Source organism: Cervus canadensis, chromosome 6 (genome assembly GCF_019320065.1).
Source record: "Cervus canadensis isolate Bull #8, Minnesota chromosome 6, ASM1932006v1, whole genome shotgun sequence".
Taxonomy (NCBI): domain Eukaryota; kingdom Metazoa; phylum Chordata; class Mammalia; order Artiodactyla; family Cervidae; genus Cervus; species Cervus canadensis.
Genome location: NC_057391.1, coordinates 40,671,627 through 40,677,336, shown reverse-complemented (window position 1 = coordinate 40,677,336; position 5,710 = coordinate 40,671,627). Strand labels below are relative to the sequence as shown.

General features: G+C 40.8%; 1 non-coding gene across 1 annotated transcript; it reads left to right on the top strand.

Moving 5' to 3' along the window:
• Positions 1-1,807: 1,807 nt before the first annotated feature.
• TRNAF-GAA lies at positions 1,808-1,880 on the top strand. Its single transcript has one exon. It is a non-coding gene; the product is annotated as a tRNA-Phe (tRNA).
• The last annotated feature ends 3,830 nt before the right edge of the window (positions 1,881-5,710 follow it).

The following is a 5,710-nucleotide window of genomic DNA, read 5'->3' as shown; positions in this document are numbered from 1 at the left end:
CTTCCTGATTTGCTGGTGACATCTTCACACACATGTCATCCTGAGATCCAGGCTTCTCAGGACCAGAAAAATCAGTTCATTCATTTCCCCAAAAAACATTTATTGTCTGCCTACTACATAAAAGCTCTGTTCTGGGTGCTAGGGACACAGTGAGGCATAAAACAGACAAGATCCCTTCTGCTCTTGGCTTAAAACCTAGTTAGAAGAGACAGACATGAAACAAAAAAAGACAGTGTCAGATTATGGTCACTGTAATGCAAGAAATTAAAAATATGTTGTGATAAAGAGTGAAAGGTGGGCTTCCCAGGTGGCTCAGTGGTAAAGAATCTGCCTGCAATGCAAGAGACGCGGGTTTGATCCCTGGGTTGGGAAGATCCCCTAGAGAAGGAAATGGCAACCCACTCCAGTATTCTTGTCTGGTAAATCCCATGGATAGAGGAGCCTGGAAGGCTACAGTCCATGGGGTTACAAAGAACCAGACACAACTTCATAACTAAACAAAAACAACAAAGAGTGAAAGGCAGGAGGCAGGATGCAGGTGCCGGCAGTGCAATGGTAGGCAGTCAGGGGAGGCCTGCCTGAGGAGGTGACCTCTTAGCTGAGACAAGGGAATGCAGAGAGCCCATCATTACATTCCATTGTTAAGAAGCTATCTTAATGGTCTAGCTGAGAGGTAAGTACAGCTTGCTACCTAGTGGAAGTGGAGGAGAGAGCAGGAAAGGGGAAGAAAAGTAGGCAGGTGTGGAAACTATTTCAGAAGGAGAACTAATAGAATTGACTGATGGGTTAGAAGGTAAGGGGTGAAGAAAATGGGAAACCAAGAATGACTCCAATGTGAGTAACAGACGGTGGTCCATTTTTCTGGAATGGAGAATCCTGGGGAAGAAAAAGGTTCAGGGTGGGATAAGTCAAAGATGTGGTTTTGCATCTAGTTAATTTGAAATTTCAGTTAGACATCCAAGGGATAAAGTTCAACAGGCTACTCAGAATAGGGGGTCAGAAGTGATAATAATAATTCAGAAATCACCAACATACAGATGGCACATAAAGCCCAACCGTGAGATGAAAAAAGGCTTGGTCCATGCACGACTGTACCTGGGCTGGAAGCTTCTGTAGGCGAAGCCATGTCAGGACAGGGAGGAGCAATCCTGACCCAATCCAAACCTCTCTCCAGGCAAGCTCTCAGAGGCAGCATAACATTTAAGGTGCAGATGCAGACAACACAAACCCACTTGATTTTAGCGATAACCACAGAGGAGAGCAAGCATGTGTATGTTGGAAGTAGGCCATGCATTCTGTAGACTTATATACCAGAGAAAGTAACAAACACATTTGGGACCTATCATCAAGGAGCAAATGCCCTGCGCAAGCAGGAGACCGGCAAGAAACAAAGCATTCCCTCCTGACTTTTTTCTCAAAAAGGAGCTGGTTATGGACCAACCTCTCAACCAGAAGCTACCTAGAGGCTGGGTTATCTAACTGTTGAAAAAGACCTAAGCTCTGGATCTGGTTTTTCACCATACACTCAGACGTTTTTGTTGCTGGGTAGGAGCAAGGAGAGAAGAATGCATAGACCTCCTCTCACTAAATAAGGGGAGGTGGCAGAGTGGAGGGATGGGGGTGAAAGGATGAATATACCATTTCCAAAGAAATAGCCCCACCTACAGAAACCCATTTCCATCTAGATTCTTTTAGAATCACTCTTCTGAAACAGTAAGAGATCTCCACCATCAGGAAGTCATGTCTGACAACCTGGAGACAGACAGGCTTAATAAAGATTTAGGGAAACCTATGTGAATGTCATCTAGCTGAAATAGCTCAGTTGGGAGAGTGTTAGTCTGAAGAGCTAAAGGTCCCTGGTTCAATCCCAGGTTTTGGCAAAAGTTTTGGCTTCCTGGTGGCTCAGATTGTAAAGAATCTGCTCGCAATGCGGGAGACCTGGGTTCGATCCCTGGGTTGGGAAGATCCCCTGGAGGAGGACATGGCAACCCACTCCAGTATTCTTGTCTAGAGAATCCCATGGACTGAGGAGCCTCATGGGGTTGCGAAGTTGGACATGACTGAGTGACTAAGCACAGCACAGCACACACTCCAATAAACATCGACTTCCCTGGTGGCTTAGACGGGAAAGGGTTTGGCTACAATGTGGGAGATCTCGGTTTGATCCCTGGGTCAGGAAGATCCTCTGGAGAAGGAAATGGCAACCCACTCCAGTACTCTTGCCTGGAAAATCCCATGGACGGAGGAGCCTAGTAGGCTACAGTTGATGGGGTCACAAAGAGTCGGACACGACTGAGTGACTATACTTTCACTTTCATGTGACTGTCACGTAAATGTACCAGGAAAATAGAAAATGCTGGAAGGGAAAGACAAAGGGAAGAGAAAAAAGAAAAAGAGAGGAGGGAGAGGATGGGAGGCAAGGAGAAAGAGGAACTCTTTTTTTTTTTTCAGGAATTAGTATCACTTAACTATAACCCTCTTGCTCCCTCTGGAGGTCAAGATCATGAATAACATGCCTGTAAAAGAAAATTCACTGTTACTAGAAGCCATGGCTTCATTTTTCACTGCGCCTTTCTTCTTCACTTTAAGTCAGTATTGGGACTTCCCTGGTGGTCCAGTGGTTAAGACTCTGCGCTTCCACTGCAGGGGGAACAGGTTCCATCCCTGGTTGAGGAACTAAGTTCCTGCATGCTGTGTGGCCAAAACATAGGAGGAAAAAAATAAAGAAGTCAGTATCAAAAGAACAAAACAAAGACAAGAAATTAAGGCTCCTCTAGCTTTCCAGCACTTTCTTCATACTCTGAAATTTGAAGACCAAGAATTCGGGGTGCTATGTAAGCAAAGTCAGACCTACAGTACTAATCAAATACCTTAAAAAATGGGGAAAGTTTACAACATTGCTTCAGCCTTCACTAATCTATTTCTCCAAACTGTTCATTATTTTGAAAACAGGAGGAGTCTGTCAGATGGCTTTCTTCCTCACTTCAATGTTAAAGTCATTCTGGAAGGACAATGTCTGGAATTTGTTCCAGGTTTTCTGTATTTTAACAAGGATATCATTGTTGCCAGGCAACTTTGGATTCCAGATGCAGGTGCACACAAAAGTTAAATGACCTCATAATTCTAATGACTCTACTCTGGCAGTAATCACAGTATTACAGTTTGTCTACCTAGATCCAGCAACTGAATTAAGAAAACAAGTCAAGGAGCCAAAGACAACGAACCCTAATAAAGCTGGTGCTCCTGAGGTCATTCTTCAAGGTTTCAAGACAGCAGTTCCAAAGTAGCACTGAGAGTAATTTTAGAAAGCTTTATTTCAGCCTCATGATTTTACATTATAACAGATACTGATAACATATGGACAGAAGGAGCACCGTCTCATAGCTTTGGGTTCAATTTGGGTAACAGTGTTTTATAAATACATAGCCAGAGGGTACATTTCTCTAGCTTTCAAGATTACTGGTGCAATAATTAACAATTAACTATACTTTCAGAAGAACAAACACCAATCTGGGATGCTATTTGTGGCCACAGGCAATGAATAGACAGCATAAGACAAGCCACCATGACAAAGAACAAAAATGAATTTTTTAAAGGAGACACTGAGCAATTTATTATACGATAAAAGCGATGTCATAATTCACTGAGGCAGAGATGAACTATTTAATTAATGGTGTCAGGACAAATGGGTAACCATTTAGAAAAAAAATGGTACAGTTAGATCTATTTCATGTCATACAAAAGAATAAACTCTAAATGTATCAGATTTATATAAAAGTAAAATGTAAAAAATAAAACTATACAAGTACTAGAAAAAAATGAGTAAATTTCTCTTCAATCTCAGTGTTGAGACAATAAAAGAAAAGATAGATAATCTGACCACATAAAAATAAAGCATGGGGGGGAAATACCACCCCATAAACACAGGTAAAAGACAACTAACAAAATGGGAGAAAATCCTTGCAACAGACATATCCCTAATATGTAAAGAGTTCTTTAAAAATCAAGGAAGAAAGGACAATTCACTCAAAAAATATAAAACAACCCTTATGTATATGAAAAAAATTATGGTTAGAGAAATTAAAACAATACTGAAATTCTTATCTATAAGGCTGGAAAAAAGTAGAAAATATGGTAATACATTAGCTTGGCAAGACTCATTGCTGGTGAGAATGAAGATTGGTACAACTCTTCTAGAAGAAAATTGGACAATACTTAACAAAATCTATAGATGTACTTAACGGAATCTACTGATAGATAAATCTTCTGAAGACGATAACTCTTTAAGAATACAAAATGAATGTTTACAAGGTTATTCACTGCAACACTATTGCAAAATATTAGAAGCAACCGGGCTCAATGCCATACATGAGAGTGGCTAAAATCTCCTATGGATAAACTATGATATATCCATACAATGAAGTACTAAGCAGCTATAAAAAAGAATAAAGATCAATTTATATGATTTCTTTCCAGGACACACAGAAAAAACAAATATAAAAAGCAAATGCAAGAATATCTATAGTATGCTATCTTTCATATAAGATAGATGGGAATATATATATATATATAGGCTTTTGTGTGTGTGGTGTATATATATGTGTATATATATATATATATATATATGCTTCCCAGGTGATGCAGTAGTAAAGAATCCACCTGTCAAGAGACAGGTTCAATTCCTTGGCTGGAAGATCCCCTGGAGTAGTAAATGGCAACCCATTCCAGTATTATTGCCTGGAAAATTTCATGGATAGAGAAGCCTGGTGGAATACAATCCATGGGGTTGCAAAGAGTCAGACACAGCTGAGCAAACATGAGCACTCTCTGAAAACTTCATCCAAACTGAATAACTGACTTTTAGGGCTTCCCGGTGGCTCAGTGGTAAAGAATACACCTGCCAATGCAGGAGCTGCAGGTTCGATCCCTGGGTTGTGAAGATCCCCTGGAGAGGAAGAAATGGCAACCCACTCCAGAATTCTTGCCTGGAGAATCAAAGAGTCAGACACGACTGAGCACGCACACACATAACACCTTTATCTCATCTCATGAAAGAAAAGAAGATATGCTATGCTATGCTATGCTATGCTATGCTAAGTCACTTCAGTCGTGGCCGACTCTGTGCGACCCCATCCCTGGGATTCTCCAGGCAAGAACACGGGAGTGGGTTGCCATTTCCTTCTCCAATGCATAAAAGTGAAAAGTGAAAGTGAAGTCGCTCAGTCGTGTCTGACTCTTCGAGACCCCATGGACTGCAGCCCACCAGGCTCCTCCGTCCATGGGATTTTCCAGGCAAGAGTACTGGAGTGGGGTGCCATTGCCTCCTCCGAAAAGAAGATATATACACATATAAAATACTCATATATAGAATTCAGTATATATTCATTTGTACAAAGAAAATGTCAAAAAAATAAACTCTAAATTAGTGATATTGGTTACCTACAGTGATTGGGAACAGGGCAGAAACAAATGGGGAAAGAGAAACAGTGTAGTAATGGGAGGAGTGGAAGTATTCTGAGTATATTTTGATTTAAATAAATCTGATACTTAAAACAATGTAATGTTTCACATACCGAAAAATAAATAAATGATGAGTAAACTAGGAGGTGGGAAGAACCCAAATGGAATGAGCAATAACAAATGAACTTAACGGGATTACAGATGGATAATGTGCCCATTTGAAGGAGGTGGGAAAAGAAAGAACTATCCT